Source organism: Poromitra crassiceps (genome assembly GCF_964638095.1).
Source record: "Poromitra crassiceps genome assembly, chromosome: 1".
NCBI lineage: Eukaryota > Metazoa > Chordata > Actinopteri > Beryciformes > Melamphaidae > Poromitra > Poromitra crassiceps.
Window position 1 is genome coordinate 107,849,367 of NC_139623.1, and position 22,427 is coordinate 107,871,793.

The window sequence follows — 22,427 nt, forward strand, 5'->3', positions numbered from 1 at the left end:
CCATTTCTAACTAGCTAGTTTTTTGCGAATTGATATGTTAGCATGGACCCATCTCGTTATGACAGTGGGGAGATGATGTTAGCTTTTAGGTTGATACTAAACCTTCAGATCTACTACCTAACATCAGAAAAGCTAGTCACAATATGCAGGCTCCAAACTCACCTTTATGTGACAGCCAACTTTTCATCCCAAAATAGGAGGATTTCTGAATCGTTTGATTTCTGCCCTGGTATCTGTCACCTTTTTCACTCTCCATGACTTTGCATCGCTGAATATGAAGTCAGTTAGATTCATGGATCACTGCACCAAAACTTCTGATGACAAGAAATCATCAGAATTTTTGTCTAGAAGTTAGTATTAACAATAAAAAATTGTCTCGTTATTGAGTTTAACACCTTGTTACATCATTATGATTTGTTGTTCATTGTCATTAGCCTATGCATACATGAACCACCATCAGTCAGTCAGTGAATTAATCAACAACTTTATTAATCCAACTCAGGGAAATTCGTTTTGAATAGTTTGTTGATGTAACAAATAGTAACATACAAGCAGAAACACCAAATATCTCAAATGTGAAAGAGAATCTATAAATGTTGATAAATGAAGATGGCTGTGAACTCTGATCCCAAAATAATTAAATTCCTACAATAGTTAAAATAATTATAATATTGTGACCCAGAGCTTAACTAAACTTCTGTGGGCACTGGACAGGGCTCTGCTAAGCACTGCCGTGTATGAGATTAAAAAATGACTTCTTCTGTTTTCTTTGCAGGTAGCCTACAGTATATTTCCACCAATTCCAATGGATCTGTGTCCTGTCAGAACCCTCAACTGCTGCAGTGTCCTGCAATACAGAACCATCTAGGTCACACATGGGCAAAATGCGGCCCCAGGGCCGGACCCGGCCCCTGGACCATCTCAATCCGGCACCCAACGTCCTCAAAGGAAAACAAAACAACCCACAATAAGTCAATAAAAGACAGTATCACGTTAATAAATCTAATCCGCTACAGCCATTTGATTTGTATCACTATGATATCAGGAGATTAACAGGAGAAATTACCAATCACAGCGGGAGAGAGGGTTGTGTTGGCAGTTATCAGTCCAATGTGTTGCCCTTTGCTTACTTTATGTAAGTCAGTATGGTCCTCTGGAAGAAAAAAAAATCCCACCCCTGATCTAGGTTGATAGACTTTCAGATATCAAGTATCTTGGTCAACAGGCTGGCATAAGTAATGCCTCTTATAACGATCATTAAACCTGATTTGGTGACACAAAGTATTTAACACTGTTTCATTATTTGTATCATCGAACATAGCTGCTATCAAGAGGTTTTGAGGTGTCTTCAGAGTGACCAGCTTACTGTACCAGGTCACTCTTACCAGAAGTGACTATGCTGTTATCTGCCAAATCTATTTCCAGGCTGTTAGAGGATTATAGATTATCTGACATCAGCCATCTTGATAGATATTCCAATGTCTTTAAAGCTCTGTCATTGTTTTAATTTTGCAGAGTTGTTGTGAATCTTGGATTAACCAAAAAGTGAACTCTACTGGCTGATGTGTTCTCTCTTTGGTTGAGATGTTTTGCATGAACTGTAATACCATCTGATATTTTCAGTGTTCCTGCAAAAAAGAAATCATACACAATTCATTTAAACAGATGGACATGTGCTGGTCTCAGTTCATTTATTTTCACAGCTCAAACCTTCAGATTTGTTGAAATACTGATCTATAGAAGTTAAAATAAAAAGATTGCATAGGAGTTATGAGTAGTAGTAGTAGTAGTAGTAGTAGTAGTTAGTTTATTGTCCACCAAAGTGGAAATTCATCTTTTGTCTCATCAAAAGATGAATGTGCAGTCTGTGTTTCCTTTGTTTACAACTTAGATCACACTACAAAACATGCAAAGCCACTTTTGCCTGCTCCTTGGTTGACCGTGCAGATGTATAAACTATGACAATTAAGATAAGAAGTGATTTTATATTTAAACTGAGGTTCTAATTACATTTGAAGACCCAGACAGTAGTCTACATCATGATAGCAGAAACAAGGCGGCTACAGATGCACTCCATTTGGCTTTTTCATCAGGTCATCCTGTCATTGAAGGTAGGAGGCAGTAGATTCTTGCAGACAACAGTGAGCCATGTCAGCCTGGTTTTGCAGCATGTCAGATTTTCAAACCTGTCCAACAAATCAATATAAAATATCAAACAATGTTGCTGCCTGTCCAAAAATCTATAAGTAAGTCACATTGGTTAATTTTACATGTGTTATTAATACAAATTTAACATTACTCTAGATTAGAGACTAGTGAGGAGATTACTAAAATATACTGTAGTGGAGGTAAGCCACATTTTTTAAATGAGGTTGATAGTTTACTCACTTGTTCTCAGATCATCTGTATCAATCAATGAGGGGAAATGAGCTGGGTAAACTACTCACATTGGATAGTTTACCCACCTCATTTACCAACCCCTGACTGTAACGTTAGTTAAATATGCTGGCTGCAGTTTATTATGTTGGTATTTCTAATATAGTTAATCACTTAGCTAGCGTTTTAGTCCAAGTGACAGACCAAGGGAAGCATACAGACTGATCAGTGATATCACGTTAGTGTTGCTCATAAACTACTAGCGTAGTACTGCATTGACTAACTCACAAAAATTGCTAATAAAATAAACAGACTTTGAAAGGGGTAGTGGTAAGAGCAAATTTACCAAAGAACTTACCATAAATTAGTCTTTTATTTGGACTCAGGCGTGGCGTGCCCCGCTTGCCACCAGAAGCTGCTGAACTTTCACGACTGACGTCATGTCTTAACACCGAATTGCTGGCTAAGTTAATATTATATAAATGAATGCAAATCATAGTAAAGTGCCACTGAAAATCATTCCAAAAAGTTAACAGCGAGTGATGTTGTGGTGTTTGGATTTGACAGTAAGCAGGAACTACAGTACAAGAGCAACCTGAATTACGTGATACTTTTCCAAGCCCGCTATTGGATGATAACTACAAATACGTCATGCATGTCGGACCCTAAACATAGCTGTCCGCTCTCTTTACCGGAGAAAATGGAAGTTGACAGAGTTAGCGATCACAAAATATGATCAGAAAATACGAGTGGCAACAGTTTTATTTTCATTTGTTGAGACCTAGCTGTCTCAGTTGTTAATAAAGGACTGGGTTCTCCATCTGTAGGGATCGTTTAAGTGCACGAAATCTCCCGTTGGCCCACCGTCTAATAAACATAATCTTATGGTAGTGTGGTCTTTGCTAGTGAATGTCAGTTAATTTTAGGCAACTAAAACAACTTGGTTAAGGTTAGGCAACTAAAAGAACTTGGTTAAGGTTAGGCAACTAAAACAACTTGGTTAAGGTTAGGCAACTAAAACAACTTGGTTATGGTTAGGCAACTAAAACAACTTGGTTAAGATTAGGCAACTAAAACAACTTGGTTAAGGTTAGGCAACTAAAATAACTTGGTTAAGGTTAGGCAACTAAAACAACTTGGTTAAGGTTAGGCAACTAAAAGAACTTGGTTAAGGTTAGGCAACTAAAAGAACTTGGTTAAGGTTAGGCAACTAAAAGAACTTGGTTAAGATTAGGCAACTAAAACAACTTGGTTAAGGTTAGGCAACTAAAACAACTTGGTTAAGATTAGGCAACTAAAACAACTTGGTTAAGGTTAGGCAACTAAAACAACTTGGTTAAGGTTAGGCAACTAAAACAACTTGGTTAAGATTAGGCAACTAAAACAACTTGGTTAAGGTTAGGCAACTAAAACAACTTGGTTAAGGTTAGGCAACTAAAACAACTTGGTTAAGGTTAGGCAACTAAAACAACTTGGTTAAGGTTAGGCAACTAAAACAACTTGGTTAAGGTTAGGCAACTAAAACAACTTGGTTAAGGTTAGGCAACTAAAACAACTTGGTTATGGTTAGGCAACTAAAACAACTTGGTTAAGGTTAGGCAACTAAAACAACTTGGTTATGGTTAGGCAACTAAAACAACTTGGTTAGCTACTTGTCAGCAACCTACTTCAAAATCAGTTAAATGACCACTGCGACCTCTAGTGGTCGCCTCTAGCGGCCAAACAAACGTTACCTTCTAACAATTTTACCAATGTTACTATGTCATAATCTTTGGAGACTGGGTTTCAGGGATTGATTTCCAGCTCAGTGTAACAGAGTGTAAGGTGAATGCAATTAACTAGCTGGTAGGAAAGTAAACGAGGAGCAATGTATTCCGAGGAGCAGGACTGAAAGATTTTGACGATGGGGAAAGGTAGGCGCAGATTGAAAGCATAAACCCTAAAGCCTGTCTGCATAATTCACCCTAAAAGACGTGGATGAAGCGAGGCACATACAGACATGGAGGCTGATGCTAGAGGCCACTAGTGAGAGTGTGTGAGGCTGACCACATTTCGTATGCCTCTCTTCCATCGCAGGCTAACACTCAGATTGGCATCCGAGACAGGAGGCCCACTCCGGCCCCCACGAGCCATGCTCCCAATCCACCCCATGTCTCTTGTCATTGGTTTGACGCACATGCATGTTACATGCAGGCACACACACGCACGCACGCACGCAGACACACACACACACACACACACACACACACACACACACACACACACACACACACACAGGCACACAAACACGCACACGCTCACACACACACACACACACACACACACACACACACACACACACACAGGCACACCCACACACAGGCACACCCACACACAGGCACACCCACACACACACACACACACACACACACACACACACACACACACACACCCCGCAGTCCAGTCTTCCCGGCTGGCCTGAGTGCTTTCTCATTACTCCAATACCATTTACACACTAATACAGTTTGCTGGGGCCCAGGCACCAATACCACACACTCCACATTTCATTACTGGGCCCTAATAATAGAGAGAGGGAGGGGGAGAGAGAGAGAGAGAGAGAGAGAGAGAGAGAGAGAGAGGGGGGAGGGGGTGATAGAGAGAGAGAGAGAGAGAGAGAGAGGAGAGGGGGTGATCGAGAGAGAGAGAGAGAGAGAGAGAGAGAGAGAGAGAGAGAGAGATGGCAGGCTCCTTTATCCATCCCCCCTCCTGAAAACCCATTTAGGGCCTGCAGCAGCTCGCACGTTCAACTGAAGACATCACGACATTGGCTCTTTCAAATACAGACACTGTTGTCGACGTCGTTCACCCCCCCCCCCACCCGCTTGCCCCCCCTTTTCCTCGTTCTCTGCTCAGCCTTCCCGCCAACCCATTTACCCCCCCCCCCCCCCCCCCCATCCCACGCCCCTCCACCTCATTCATCAGCTGTCCCATAATTGGAAAGGAGCCCCCTCTCGGAGACGTGTGAGGCAACAGATATCACTCAGGTGAGATAGACACAGCAGGGTTTCTGTCCCTTTGCCTTACGGGGAACAGGCTGTCTCTGGCTATAATGCACACACAGTCACTGACCAGTGACCAGAGAGAGAGAGAGGGGGGAGAGGGAGCGAGAGTGGGGGAGAGAGAGAGGGACAGAGACAGACAGAGAGAGAGAGAGAGAGAAAGAGGGAGGAGGAGGTTGCAGGGAGAACTCAGCCTGCCAGGGGAATGCACCGGTTTGTGCACGCGAATAAACATGATCTTGCGCCTATTGACTGAGAGCTGAGTGGAGCAGCCAGCGGGCCGACTGAGAAGAAGTTGTTTACACTTGCAAACCCCCCCCCCCCCCCCCCCCCCCGGCCCCCCGTGTCTCGCTCACTCAAGGTCACGGGGCGAGTTATGCTAATGCAGTTGCACCAAAAAACAGGGAGTGACAGCGGTGGGGACCGAAAGGCACAGAAGCCAATGGAGGGAGAGTCAGACGGCTGGAGTGGCAGGGTGACAGAGTGACACAGCAGTTGAAATGAGCAGAGAAGGGGATCAAGAAGAGACGTCTGGTGGAAGTCGGCAGTGACACATAGACTCTGGCTGAGATTCCAATACGTGACATGTTAAGTTTGTAGGGGTATTTGGCGTGTGGGTGAGAGCTGCACACGTCGGATGTCTGTTTGTAGGCTGTTTGGTCCTGATGCTGATGTTTGGCAGTCAACGTTTTGATTGAGCCAACAGCAGATAAAGTTGACATCAGTCAGTAGTTAGAATGAAGCTGTCCACATTGAGTCACCAAAGATGTTCTGGCTTCAAAAATCATTTGCAATTTCACTTAAATTTTTACAAATGTATCCCGCCTCCAAACTGAGGCTACTACTTACATATTGAAAGCTAAACAACATATATTTGAAGCTATTTGGATGCCATTCATTAGTTATGTTGGTAATTTAAATTTAGCAGATGATCAAGCATAACTAGGTTTTGTGATGACAGTGCAGTTCCTGGAGCTAGGATGTCTTTTTGATATCTTGTTTTTATTTATTTTCTTTACTTGTATGACGTTTTTTTTTTTTTTTTTATGGTTTAAGATTAATGTACAAATTGGAGGAGCAGAGGTGTGGTTGTTGGTGTTGTTGTTTTGTCTGTATGTATTGTAAAGATAACAAATTGGAAATAAAAACATTTTGGAAAAAAAACAAAAAGCAGGCTACTGATAGAAAACTGAACTTGGTAGCTCCTGTATTCCTATATTTCCTCAGCTTTTGCAGGCTAGCTACATGTACAGTACTGTTTGGTAAAATGGTGAGAAGGATAATTTTGCAGGTACAGACTTTTTCCGGGAAAGATTATTGAATCATTCGATGATTGTAAAATAAACAAGGGCAAATTCGGCCCCAGACCACGTGCGGCGTGTGGCAACCGCGGGCGCAGGCATCCCTGGGTTGTGACTAGATGGGTTCCAGCTACGGATGGAGTGATGTGAAATTGTGGCAATTGTTATTATTCCATGTAATTTGTGTTACTTCTTGTATAGTGTCATGACGAAAGCAAAGATACATTCAGGGTGAGATAAAGGATACATCCCGCCAATATTCAAGTAGCCTCTAATAGAGTGTGTGTGTGTGTGTGTCTGTGTGTGTCTGTGTGTGTGTGTGTGAGAGAGAGAGAGAGAGAGAGAGAGAGAGTGAGTGAGAGTCTCCCCCTCCAATGATGATCACAGCACTCAAAGCATGCAATAATACAGTCCACAGCAACTAAGATAGGCTACTAGTAAGAAGGACTACCCCTAAAACTGCCACATTAAACTGGGACAGAGAAATGACTAACATTACCCACAGATAAGTTGGTCGCCCACAGTAAAAACCTCCGACTTTTCTTCCTCTCCTTTTCCGCACGACATAGGCTACAGGGGCAGGAGGGAATGACGCACGCAACATTTAACATGAATGAAATGAGGGTTCAAACATAACTCGCCCAGCTGGCGAGAAAACCCCCCCGCCCCCGGGGTGCTTATGGCACCGTCCGACTCCCCGGGTTAACAATGGCTTTTGGTCGGCGGTGCTGATAGCAAACGGCGGTGGGCTAAAAACTGGAGAGCGGTGAGTCCTGGGCCCTGTCTGCAATGCCGTCCCCCCAAACGTGTCCTCCCACAGCAGTGGTGTGTGTGTGTGCTCGTCGAAATGAAGGCAGCGTCCCAAGCAGGACCCCCCCCCCCTCCCCCCCCTCCCCCCCTCCCCCCCCTTTCGGGAAACGAGAGTGAAACTCACCGAGCGTCCCCGAGAGTGAAAAGCGTCCTTTGCGTACTATGACTGACTGATCCTCATTGACTTTCTGGCGAGTTGACCAGCGTGCGTTTTTTACGTGGTAAAAAAGAATGTGATTATAATGATTATTTTTTTTACAACTTACAAATAAACAACTTCAAATAAAGTGTTTACATTGCGCTCCTCTCTATGTGTGTTTGTACAGACCTGTGTGTGTGTGTGTGTGTGTGTGTGTGTGTGTGACAGTGTGTGTGTGTCTGTGTGTGACAGTGTGTGTGTGTGTGTGTGTGTGTGTGTGTGTGTGTGTGACAGTGTGTGACAGTGTGTGTGTGTGTGTGTGTGTGTGTGTGTGTGTGTGTGTGTGTGTGTTTAAAGTCCAGTTGACCGCTGCCATAAGGCATAAGCCATAAGGTGACCTGTCCCAAGTCATGTCTGCTGACATGATTTAAACATGGTGCATTGCACTGCCTCAGAGAGCTGGAGACAGGCCTATGACAGCTTATCTATATTTCAAACGGGACAGTCGGAAATCCAGGGAGAGAGAGAGAGAGAGAGAGAGAGAGAGAGAGAGAGAGGGGGGTATCTAATGTGGATTGGATGCAGCTGGAGGCATGGTACCTGTGGGTTACTGGGCAGACTTCAGCTTGTAGCGTAGGACACACAATAGAGAGGTAATTTGGTTTGGTTACTTTTCACACTACAAAATATCAAGCTGACCATAATAAAATAAGAAATGCATCAATAAAATGGGAGCCGCCATAATTCCTTCATTGTTCAGTAGGACTTTGTTTCAGAGTAAAAACCCAGCATGAGCATCAGCAGTGCTTGTGGATCATGGCTCATGCTGTCAAAGTCCTTGTGCTTGTTGTGGTACTGATGCTCATGGAATGAGATTCTCACTAAATAAAGCATACAGTACATTGTCACAGAAACAGGAGGATGCTGCAAACATGATCTATTTTCCTATTTAACACACTTCTGTGTTGTTAGACTCTCCTGTTTAGCACAGCTGATACACAGTGATTCCTGTGGGTGGGTCGCATTCTCACTTCAAAACACTGCAATGCTAGTTTGGCAAATAACTCTTGTGTGAGAGCATTTGCCGTGCACTCATACAGTATGCCCAAACAAACAAAACTGAGCTGGAAACCACATAAACACTGACCACAAGTAACTCAGATCACAAAAAACACTGACCACAACTCAGACCACAAACACACTGACCACAACTCAGACCACAAAAACACTGACCACAACTCAGACCACAGAAACACTGACCACAACTCAGACCACAGAAACACTGACCACAACTCAGACCACAAAAACACTGACCACAACTCAGACCACAAAAACACTGACCACAACTCAGACCACAGAAACACTGACCACAACTCAGACCACAGAAACACTGACCACAACTCAGACCACAAAAACACTGACCACAACTCAGACCACAAAAACACTGACCACAACTCAGACCACAGAAACACTGACCACAAGTAACTCAGACCACAAAAACACTGACCACAACTCAGACCACAGAAACACTGACCACAAGTAACTCAGACCACAAAAACACTGACCACAACTCAGACCACAAAAACACTGACCACAAGTAACTCAGACCACAGAAACACTGACCACAACTCAGACCACAAAAACACTGACCACAACTCAGACCACAAAAACACTGACCACAACTCAGACCACAGAAACACTGACCACAACTCAGACCACAAAAACACTGACCACAACTCAGACCACAAAAACACTGACCACAACTCAGACCACAGAAACACTGACCACAACTCAGACCACAAAAACACTGACCACAACTCAGACCACAGAAACACTGACCACAACTCAGACCACAAAAACACTGACCACAACTCAGACCACAAAAACACTGACCACAACTCAGACCACAAAAACACTGACCACAACTCAGACCACAAAAACACTGACCACAACTCAGACCACAAAAACACTGACCACAACTCAGACCACAGAAACACTGACCACAACTCAGACCACAGAAACACTGACCACAACTCAGACCACAGAAACACTGACCACAACTCAGACCACAGAAACACTGACCACAAGTAACTCAGACCACAAAAACACTGACCACAACTCAGAGCAGAGGGACACATGTACTGTGTCATGCCCTCGACGAGAAACCAACCCATGCACACACAACAGCACACAACACACATGCATACCAAAGGTCGCCAGCTTGAAACTGTCTTTGCAGTTTCAAGACAGATTTAGAGGAATATCTCAGTTTAATTTAGCATTAGGATTAGACTGTTGTGATGTCATTATTCAGTTGTAACTAGGGGTGCACCGATCGATCGACACGCAATCTGTATCGGCCGATTTGGACCTCAAATATGTGATCTGCTGTTTCCGATATTCCTTTAATGTTGCCGATCGCATAGCCGATCATGCTGCACGTGAGAAACATGAGGCAGCCCATTTTCATGTCTTCAATGTCTATCGTTTAACTTTCATATTGTGCTCTAACGTTTATATCATTGTGTTGCAAAGCACACGCTTTGCTTTCGTCAGTGTACTCACCTCCATGCACACACCGCACCAGACTGTCAACACACCCCTTGCGTCTTTGAATCACACAAATCAGCTGGTGATTAGAGCAGCCTCAGCAGAGAGAAGTTACCTCCAGTCCTCCCGCCTACCGAGGCATTTGCATGCTGTTAAGTCCGTGTGTATTAAAGTCCCAGATTGACACGCTGGTACTGTGGTAGTCGGGGTAGTGCACGCGCACACACAGACAATTTCCACGCAAGCATTGATGTTCCCGCGGGCACTTTGAAGGAAGCGAAAGTGTGCGGCTGAGTATGTGGATGTGCGCTCCGTTCAGACGGACTTTCTTCCTTTCTTTTAACATCAGTTGAACATGTTCTAATCCCCTTCTTCCATGTGTGCGTATATGACCAACCAGTAAGTCATTATTATGTTAATATTCCTGTATTGCATTCCCTTTTGGTTTTAGATCGATCTACCTGCAATCATTGCAATAACGTTTGTTTAGGCGTGCATTTGCCGTTTGATTGTCTGTTGCGCTAATTAATGCCACTACTCAGATGGAGTTTAGCTGGTGTGTAGCTTGTGATTCTGTTGTTTCTCCCGTCATGTAACCCTGTCACCATTATGTAGATCGCACTCATAGTGCTGCTAATTATAACACTGTAACTCGGCCTCGATGGGCGGGTCGTTTTGATGTTCGTTCGATGCGGATCCCAATGTATGACGGTTATTGTGCATAACCCCGGTTCTATGAGTGGGAGCTCTTTGGCTTTACTCATGGTTCAAGACTGGTGTTTAAGAGTAACTGACTTACAGTTTACCTAATTATCATTTATATATTATTAGTTGTTAATTATCACTATAATTGGCCTATATAACAGCAAGCTTGGTTACTGACCTGTTTGTATATTTTATTGCCTCCTTTTTCCAGACCACACACAATCCTACTATTCCTGTCATAATGCTGTAAAGAGCCTATACTGCTGTACTGTACTGAAGAGAACTGACAACTAAACGGTTGAACTCCCATCTGTCTCCTGCCTCGTGTTTTTACGGACACCCCAGGGCGTATATATATATATATCGGTGATCGGTAATCGGTAATCGGTGATCGGTCGATGATCGGTTGGGCAGATATTTCTCATAGGTGATCGGCAATCGGTGATCGGTGGCAAAAAACGTGATCGGTGCACCCCTAGTTGTAACCATCAATAATTGTTCCTTTTCTCATTATTTCATTTCTCAGAGTAAATACTGTATATTTATTTCGAGATTTTTGTCAATTATTTGTGCTGTTATGGTTATTATTAGCTTAGTTACTCACTTCTACACTACCTTAGATTGTGTTACTTATGGATGGAATTATAGTGAAAATAGATTATCCCCTCTTTTTGCTGGGGACCCCCCTTTGAAAACCACTGGCTTTAGGCTACAACTGTTGGTTGGTGAATTTTTGCACATTTTCAATGCAGATTGATTAAACAATCTGCATTATTTAAACAAACAAATAAGATGGATTAAACCGCTGTCATCTGGTGCATTTTAGGCGAAACAGAGTTGATCTGGGAATAATTTCTTGTTGAGCAATGCAATGCACCTCAAAATAAAGTAAGCCATTTACAGTTAGTTTGTCAGTAAAAGGTTTGATGAATAAATAAATCAAAACCACTCCAATACTGTACTGTTGACAGTAGCTGTCGTATAGACAGTAGGGCTGCCACGATTAGTCGACTAGTCGCGATGACGTCGATGACCAAAATCGTGGCCGACGTATTTGGTAATCGACGTCATCGCATGTTTTTTTTTAGCTGAAAAAAAGAAAAAAACATTTGTTTTGTTTCCCCGAAGCTGCTGCCTGCTATACTGGCTGGCCTGGCCTCCAGGCGTCTCCGTCCTGTCTTTGATGTGCAGTACCGATCATCCGGGGAAAACGTGACATCACTGTGACCGGAAAAACAAGCAGCTTGCAGTGCTTTTCTCCACAGAAAAAATGTCTAGCCGTCCTCATACGTCCAAAGTGTGGGAGCATTTCACCCACAATAATGTGAAATGCAAAATCTGCTAAATAAGCTGAACTCGCTTATCATGGCAGCACGAGTATGATGTGCGAGCATCTCAAAGGGAAGCACGTTGTGGCGAATGCAGACGGTGATAGAGATAAAGGCTAATTAGCTTGTTAGCTCACTGCCAACCGCAACGTTAAGTTTTATCTGCTAACGTTAGCTATTGGCTAACGATATTAACGTTAAAAGCCTTGCTGTAACATTGTCATCATAGCAACGTTAAGCTCGTGTTGCTGACGGGAATACTGGAAACCTCATTTTACTCCGCAGTTTGCCTGGCCCGGATATATCCTGGCTCAGACTCAAATTGCATCAGATGCCATCAGTTTCCGGGTACTCTGGGCCACACGTTTTGGACTTGCCCAAAATTATACACATTCTGGTCAGACATTTTTAATACATTCTCATATATATGTCAAAAACAGATCGACCCAGATCCAATTACTGCAATATTTGGGGTTGCCCCTAGCAACAGTGGGATATCCAGACATCAATCAGATCTAATGGCCTTTTCAACATTACTAGCGCGTCGGCTTATTCTTTTTAGCTGGAAATCGCCCACACCTCCATCACACTCACGCTGGATTCGTGAGGTAATGTCATTTCTTAAGCTAGAAAAAGTCAGATGCACAGTCCAGGGTTCTCTGGAAAAGTTTGAAATGACTTGGCACCCCTTCTTAGATTATTACCATAAGGAATTTGACGCAAGAACTTTAGATTAGTAGCCCCTAACAGCTCTACCCTACCCTCTTCCCACCCCCCTCTTGTCCTTTCCTTGTCTTTATTTTTTTTGTTTATTTGTTTGTTTGTTTGTTTGTTTGTTTGTTTGTTTTTTACACTTGGTTGTCATTGCATCACAATTATTCAGGAGATTGTATACATGTATGACATCATGCAACCTTGCACCTATTTTGTATTGTCTGTCTTCTACGGGGTTTGTTTTTTCTTGTTTGTATTGTTTAAAAACGAATAAAAACAATTTGAAATAAAATACTCCGCAGTTTGCACTCTCTACTTACTGCATTTAAAAATGTGTTTCATGCCTGAGAAGACTGAAACTATTTATTTTTGTTGATATTTTGGTTGCATACATAGTGAATCCATTTCCATTCCACGTAGTAGTGCCCAAATTTTATTTTGCATTATTCATTCAATGGATAGTACATATTTCATTGCACTATATGTTTTCAATTTCAATGTGTACTATTTAGCAGTTTTGCAATTTGCACTATATTACATTTATTACATGCAAGTACATTGATGGCAGAAATAAATAAGCTTGTCTTTATTTTTAGTTGGCACATGCTTAAAACAACTTGAAGCTAAATTTAGAAGCTGATGATAGCTAAATCAGAGCGATTGAGTAATTGTGCGATAAGCTGCAATTTATGATCGGATTAGTCGACTAATCGTTGAAATAATTGGTGACTAGTCGACTATCAAAATAATCGTTTGTGGCAGCCCTAATAGACAGGGGGAGTGACTATCAGCTACTGTCATCAACTTAATACCAACATACTAGTTTAGTTACATTCAATTGCATGGAGGGGAAAGTTACGACAAATTCATCAACTTTGAAGCATTATTTACCCCCCCTTCCCAACATGCTAGGTTGACATAATAATAATAATAATAATAATAATAATAATAATAATAATGATTGGATTTATATAGCGCCTTTCCAAGGCTCAAAGCGCTTACACAGAATCATTATTCGTTCACACCATTCGTACCGGTGGTTCAGAAGCGTGGCAGCCACACATTGGCGCTCAACGGCCCCTCCGAACCACCATCATTCATGTCTACATTCATACCAATCATACCAATCATACCATTCATGTCTACATTCATACCAATCATACCAATCATACGAGGCAAGGAGGGTTAAGTGTCTTGCCCAAGGACACAGCGACAGCAGCTAGGAGGGAGCGGGGATCGAACCGCCAACCCTTGCGTCATTGGCCGACCCGCTCTACCTCCTGAGCTAAATCCGCCCCAAACATGCTTGGTCCCAATCGATTCCTTGTTTCTTCTACTTTCATATGGTATAAAGATCATCACTCTAGCTTTAACTAGAACGACCGCAACGCGGACTTATGCCTCCGCCATTAGTTCATTCTTGAGTCCAAGTGGATGTTGGAGCCAAATAGGAAGAAATTGCATCAAGGCGTTTCTGTGCAGAATTGGATATTTGAGCCAAATGTGAAGAAATTTAGTCAATGTGTTACTGAGATATGGCGTTACCGAGCTTGAAAATGGCATTTGTTAGGTCACTGTGACCTTGACCTTTGACCTTTGATAACCAAAATGGAATCAGTTCATCCTTGAGCCTAAGTGAATGTTTAAGGCGAATCTGATTAAATTCCGTCCAGGCGTTCCTCAGATATCGCGTTAACAAGCTTGAAAATGGCGTTCGAGAGGTCACAGTGACCTTGACCTTTGACCTTTGACCACCAAAATCTAATCAGATCATCCTTGAGCCTAAGTGAATGTTTAAGGCGAATCTGATGAAATTCCGTCCAGGCGTTCCTCAGATATGGCGTTAACAAGCTTGAAAATGGCGTTCGAGAGGTCACAGTGACCTTGACCTTTGACCTTTGACCACCAAAATCTAATCAGATCATCCTTGAGCCTAAGTGAATGTTTAAGGCGAATCTGATGAAATTCCGTCCAGGCGTTCCTCAGATATCGCGTTAACAAGCTTGAAAATGGCGTTCGAGAGGTCACAGTGACCTTGACCTTTGACCTTTGACCACCAAAATCTAATCAGATCATCCTTGAGCCTAAGTGAATGTTTAAGGCGAATCTGATGAAATTCCGTCCAGGCGTTCCTCAGATATCGCGTTAACAAGCTTGAAAATGGCGTTCGAGAGGTCACAGTGACCTTGACCTTTGACCTTTGACCACCAAAATCTAATCAGATCATCCTTGAGCCTAAGTGAATGTTTAAGGCGAATCTGATGAAATTCCGTCCAGGCGTTCCTCAGATATGGCGTTAACAAACATCCGTACGGACGGACGGACATCCGTACGGACGGCCGGCCGTACGTACGTACGGACGGACAACCCGGATCCATAATGCCTTCGGCCTGGCTTCGCCGGCGGAGGCATAAAAATGAGCTCGCTGTCAGCCGTAGATGTACCGGCCAAATTCAGTTTAAAAATGTGAGAGTTTAAGGTCGCCGTTTTTATTTGCAAAATGGCAGGCTATGCAGCATGAAACATATTAATACGGAAAAAAATAGCGCTGCTTGGTGGACCATTTGCACGCCGAATTTACTAGAAGGCCCGGATAACTTGAACTTAATTGACTTACTTGCACAATACATCCATGCCGTCTGTAACCGCGTGCAGCCGAGACGTTGCAGTATCCCAGTGTTTGCGGAGACTGAAATCTGCGGGTGGCCACATACCGCGGCCGCCCGCTCTAACTCGTGTTGGCTCGCGTAATACAATGCAACGACTGCCTGGCTTGTGAGCTAACTTACTGCTTGATAAAAGAAAAAGAAAAAGAAGAAGGGGCATATAATATGCTGTTACTGTCGTGTAAATATATCTATTACTGTCAGGTCATCACAGCAAAGTGGAATTTTGATGTCATCATTCACTTCCTATAGTGGAGCTGGATTCAGCGTTGAGAGTCTGACTCATTCATCATTGGACAATACAATGTCAATCTTACCGATCTATCCAATCAACAACCAATTTGGTTGAATAAATTGAGGGTAAGGGCGGTTTAGGCTTCAGCTAAATATGATTGGTTGAAAAACACATCATTTCACTGTTCCCTGTGAATTGCAAGTGTTTTTCAACCAATCATATATTTGCATTAGATAAATTACCAAAGAAATAAACGCCCTCAGGGGTAATGTTTTTGTACCGGACACCTGAGGGCCGGGCCAGACTCCTGTCTGCATAGCGCTCTCCTTTCCATCAGTGCCCTACAGGTGTCACTGTTGTTGAAGCATTTTAAGAATATAATTAATGAAAAAAAGAGCGTCCGCACATCAGAAAAAACCCATTTGATTGATATTTTATAAAAAAAAATATATATATATTATATAAAATCCCCAATCTCCTCTAAAAAATGGAGGAGGACCATCCTCCTCTCCCTCACTAGAAAACCCCCCTGTGACACACATGCTGTATAGAGACAAACACAGACACAAACATTGCAGAGTTCTAATTCTGCATCTCGTCAACTTTGGTCTCAGAGGAAATGCTGGCACATTGTTTCCCTTCCCCAAATTTCTTCTTGTCACAGCAAAATAATACCTATTGGAATTTCATATTACCATGGATCTCTCTCTCTCTCTCTCTCTCTCTCTCTGTCTCTCTCTCTCTCTCCGTCTCTCTCCCTCCGTTGGCTTTGCCCAAATGTAGAAACCAGTGAGGACTGACTGTCATGCATATGAATAGCTCAATGTGTCACAACCCGGGCTACAAATCCTCACTGTGGGTCTGGAGATAGCTTAAGCTATACCAGCAACACTCCCCCGTCAACACCATTACTGTCACTTCTCCAGTAAACAACAAACTCTACCCCACACTCTGTCCTCCACCTCCAGGGAGGCTGTGTGTACTTAATGTAGGTGTGTGGGTGTGTGTGTGCATGTCAATGTACATGTACATGGGTGTGTATACTGACAGGTAAGTGTGTTTGCCTTTGCAGGCAGTACCATGCTGTGTATGAATCTTTAATGCCAGGCTTATGACACCGGGGCCGGCGTGCAGCTTAGGATCTGTCAATTCAATATCGCTATAATACACGACCCGGTGGCTTAGGTGAGGTCTCTGCTCACCGCCAACTCACTCCCGCCTAGCCACGCCACCATATTAGACATGCCTTATGCTCACACACACACGCACACACACACACGCACCCACACGCAAACACACACGCACACACAAACACGCACGCGCACACACACACACACACACACACACACACACACACAAACATGCACACACACACACACGCACACACACACACACAAAAACGCACGCGCACACACACACACGCGCACACACGCACAATGCTTATGCATACAATGCCCCCTAATTCACCATGGAAACCCATCTTTGAAAGGAGCATGGGAAGGCCGTGCATTGTATGTGTATGTGTAGCCTGTGTGTGTGTGTGCGCGTGCGTGCGTGTGTGTGTGTGTGTGTGTGTACACACCATGCCAGTCAGTCGACTAGACACAATAGATGGCACAGGATTTAGGAATATAGAGGAGCAGGACTGCTGGAATATGAACAGTGATGTCACGAGACACGACAACACAAACGGTGGTTACATGAACCCCAGACCAACCATCAACATCAAAAGCTATGTTTTCAGAATAGCGTTGATTTGCCATATTTTCTTGAAAACAGCAAATGTTCTACACTGTACATCAGTGCCAGGCTTATGACTATAATGGCCAGTCTGTACATCATTGTTAGGCTTATGACGGCCAGTCTGTACATCAGTGTTAGGCTTATGACTATAATGGCCAGTCTGTACATCAGTGCCAGGCTTATGACTATAATGGCCAGTCTGTACATCATTGTTAGGCTTATGACGGCCAGTCTGTACATCAGTGTTAGGCTTATGACTATAATGGCCAGTCTGTACATCAGTGCCAGGCTTATGACTATAATGGCCAGTCTGTACATCATTGTTAGGCTTATGACGGCCAGTCTGTACATCAGTGCCAGGCTTATGACTATAATGGCCAGTCTGTACATCAGTGCCAGGCTTATGACTATAATGGCCAGTCTGTACATCAGTGCCAGGCTTATGACTATAATGGCCAGTCTGTACATCAGTGCCAGGCTTATGACTATAATGGCCAGTCTGTACATCAGTGCCAGGCTTATGACTATAATGGCCAGTCTGTACATCAGTGCCAGGCTTATGACTATAATGGCCAGTCTGTACATCAGTGCCAGGCTTATGACTATAATGGCCAGTCTGTACATCAGTGTTAGGCTTATGATGGCCAGTCTGTACATCAGTGCCAGGCTTATGACTATAATGGCCAGTCTGTACATCAGTGTCAGGCTTATGACTATAATGGCCAGTCTGTACATCAGTGCCAGGCTTATGACTATAATGGCCAGTCTGTACATCAGTGCCAGGCTTATGACTATAATGGCCAGTCTGTACATCAGTGCCAGGCTTATGACTATAATGGCCAGTCTGTACATCAGTGCCAGGCTTATGACTATAATGGCCAGTCTGTACATCAGTGCCAGGCTTATGACTATAATGGCCAGTCTGTACATCAGTGCCAGGCTTATGACTATAATGGCCAGTCTGTACATCAGTGTCAGGCTTATGACTATAATGGCCAGTCATGTCATCCATCGTCAATATGACAGAGGTTCCTTCCTGACCACAGCTACATAAAGGGCCCTATCGTCATACGGCGCTATCGTTTGCGCTGCGTTCTGCGCGCCACTTATTGCTATCTTCCCAGCGTCTTAAGCTATCATCTGCCTCCACCGTCCAGTTTTGCGCTGTGATGACACAGGTGTAGGCGTGGCCCAGGCGTGTCGGTGGGCCTCTAGCCTATTATGTGTCTCGCGCAAGTGTCACTTAGCGCTGTGGGGAAGATACCGTCGGTATCTGCCGAGCGCAAAGAGAGGTTTGGGAGTTGTCGCTTCCAAAATAGGCATTCCAGCGCAATGTGTTAGAAAAAGGGGCCGTGGGTGCTCTCAAATTTAACGCCAGGAAATAGCTGGTCTTAGCGCAAACGCAGACGTACGCCTGAGCGCAGACAGTCTCCACATCTCAGTGCAGTGCAGGAAATCCTTGCTTGGATCCATTTACGCACGGCATGGATGTCACTCTCTACTCGCGCCTGCAGACACTCTTCTCTCCTCAGAATGCCACGTTGACTTTCAACTATAGCCTACATTGCAGACAAAACACACCTTGATTTAAAAATGAGAATTTGTTTGTCATGGTTTTATTAGGCTACATAATTCCCGACCATACAGGTTTGTGGTGCAGTGAGGTAACAGTAGATTGTTTTTGAGAAAGTTGTGACGGTGTTGTGCCAAGCTGCCTCTCCCCACCCTGGCCGGCCGGCCCAAAACACCCAGGGCACCGATCCACTTTTTGGCACAACACCTGTAGTGTCCGGCCAGTACAGTAACCGCTTTCCCTGCAATTATAGCTCAGTGGCCTTGTGGTCTGAGTGTCCGCCCTGAGACTGGGAGGTCGTGAGTTCGATCCCCGGCCGAGTCATACCAAAGACTATAAAAATGGGACCCATTTGCCTCCCTGCTTGGCACTCAGCATCAAAGGGTTGGAATTGGGGGGTTAGATCACATGATTCCCGAGCGCGGCGCACGCTGCCGCTCACCACTCCCCCAGGGGATGGGTCAAATGCGGAGAACAAATTTCACACTTTGTGTGACAATCAGTGGGACTTTACCTTAATTGCACGCATGCAAGACCAGCTTCTCCACAGCGCGGATGGCGTGACCGCAGTCAATGGCTTAACCAGAGTGGACAATTCTGACATAGGCTATTGAAATAGGCTAGAAGTCAAATCTCACACATTCCTACCCTATTAAAGAAACAAATATTTTTAGATGTGTAGGGCTATGTTATAGCCTATATGAACGAAACGTCTAATTACAGTAAGCGCACGCTTTGGGACATCACTGCGTAATTGCGCGGCGGCCCTCTCTCTCTCTTCCCTCTCTCGTTCCCCCCCCCCTCTCTCTTTTCTCTCTCTCTCTCACCCTCTCTTTTCTCTCTCTGTTTCTCTGCTTGCTCTCAGCAAGAAAGAAGCTGGTGACGTGATGGCGGTGACACTGTGGCTTTTAAGGGGAGTGATCTCACCTTGTGAATCTTATATGGGCATAAACACGCCTATGGAGGTTTGCGCTGAGATGACGTGAAGCGCAGCGGGCCGACACGGCCACAATTAGGGCTTTGCGTGGCGCTATTCCAGCGCAAAACGGGCGCTAACGCAAAATTACCGCCGTCGGGAAGATAGAGCCCATAGACTGTAAAACTGAAAGTCTGTAAGATCCCTGTCTTCTTTGCCAATTTTATTCATTCACTTAGTTGTTCAGTATTTTGGGGCGGAGGAATTGATTCTTCATTTTAACTCATTCTCCGCCATAGACGCAACATTGCGTTATTTCACAATCAACACTTCCCCGCCAATGATCGGGGCGGCTGTGGCTCAGGAGGTAGAGCAGGTCGTCCACTAATCAGAAGGTCGGTGGTTCAATCCCCGGCTCCTCCAGTCCGCATGTCGAAGTGTCCTTGGGCAACACACTGAACCCCGAATTGCTCCCGATGGCTGTGCCAGCACCCTGCGTGGCAGCTTTCCGCCTTCGGTGTGTGAATGGGAGAATGTAGGCACATTGTAAAGCGCTTTGGATAAAAGCGCTATATGAATGCAGTCCATTTACCACTGATGCGAATCTGCGTCAATGGGTCTTTTCACAGTGCCATACGATAGATAGTGCTCTTGGCCACCTCCCCCCCCCCAATATGTTTATTGTCATTTTTTCTTATACACAACATACAGTGACAATACAACTTTAAAGACCACTCTTGGCCACCTTTGAAATGATTACCATACCCATCTAGTCCTCTGCAGGCCAGAGTTTTCCCCCCACGAAACCAGTCAGCGTTCTCAGCATCAATCTCCCTTCATGGAGGAAGCTCAAAACACAAGCTTGTCACACGGGCTCTTGACAGTCACTCCACACCGAAGGATTTCTTTCACAATAAACTGGTAAACGCACACCAATCATTGCTGCTCCTGTCAGTTAGATCAGTCATCCGCTTTGTAAACCCTCACATAGTGTAAATTTCAGCCGTCAAATATGCTCCAGACCTCCACACATCGAGGACCAGGAAGCACCAGCTTCTCACGGAGAAGATGAGAGTGTGTGGGGGTGAATTTCTCACTCGCTTCAGTGCACAAAAAGGCATGCGAAGAGACGAAGAAGGGAGAGACAAACTCTTTTTCCCCATCAAAGTGGAGGCTTTGTTCTGTCTTTTGGGATATTCGGTGTTTAAATAGTCATAGAAGAAAATATTCCGTGGGTCTTGGGAGATTAGTCAAAATGATAAAAAACCCTGGTGGCTGGTGACTTATACTTTGCAACTGTGGCAGGGAATCAGTTAATTGCAGTTGGGGGTGGGGGGGGGGGGGGGTTGTTGGCGCGAGCAAAACCTAAAATAATTGAGTTAGTCTGAGTGTCCCATGAGAGTGTCACTGTCCCATGATGACCTAAATTCGGTTTCAGAGGCTTTTCTACCTTTGACAAGAACCTAATTCTGGGGGAAACGCTTAAATACTTGTAATCTTCACTCTGTCTCATGCCTTCTAGTCCTGCTCTTCACTGACCAGATTCTGGGCCAAAATATTTGACGTACTCTAAGGCCTACAAAATAACCCTTCAGCCAGAGGCAGAACTCGCCATCTTTGGCTGCTCGGAGTCCTCTCTCGACTTCCCTACAGCTGTGCAACAATCTCTGACACAGGGGACAATTGTTGCCAAGAAACTCATTCTGCAGGAATGGAAGTCCCCCTCTCCACCCTCTTTTCAGCTGTGGTTGGCGGACATAATGTCTGTTATACGGATGGAGAGACTCAGGTTCCTGAGGACCAACTCACTTAAGAGATTTCTAACTATGTGGGACCTGTTTCTGGCCTACCTTGATGAGGTTAGGGGCGACGGGTGATTCGCCCAGCTGGTCTCCCATGGACCCACCTTGTGTGGGATCCCATGCACAATGTTTTTTTTACAAGCACATACGCACTTTATGCAGCTGATAGCACCACATTGTAGTATTGTAGTGTATGTATTTTTTTCTTTCCTTCTTCCTTTTCTTTTCCTGTATCTGAGTTTGTTCGTCTTTGTGTGTTCTTCTGAAAATTGAAAATTGCTAAATAAAATAGCGGAAATACTTGTAATCTTTCGGCATAAAAATGGAACAATGTAAACATATTGAATATTAGCACAACATATGGTGTTTCAAATAAAAAACATGTTCATATCGACCTTCAAAAACTCCTATTGGTCGAACCCTATCTGGTGTTAAATGTTTGTAATAATGAGTTTCATTGTTTCAGTTTCATTGCCAAACTCACACCTGCATGGGCAATTAATTTCAATCAATGAGCAAAATCACAGGCAT

The 22,427-nt window shown here is 44.0% G+C and overlaps 1 protein-coding gene across 1 annotated transcript in view; it reads right to left on the reverse strand.

Moving 5' to 3' along the window:
- Positions 1 to 22,427, reverse strand: part of rftn1b (raftlin, lipid raft linker 1b) — a 214,707-nt gene that overhangs the window by 39,031 nt on the left and 153,249 nt on the right. The window lies entirely within an intron of this gene.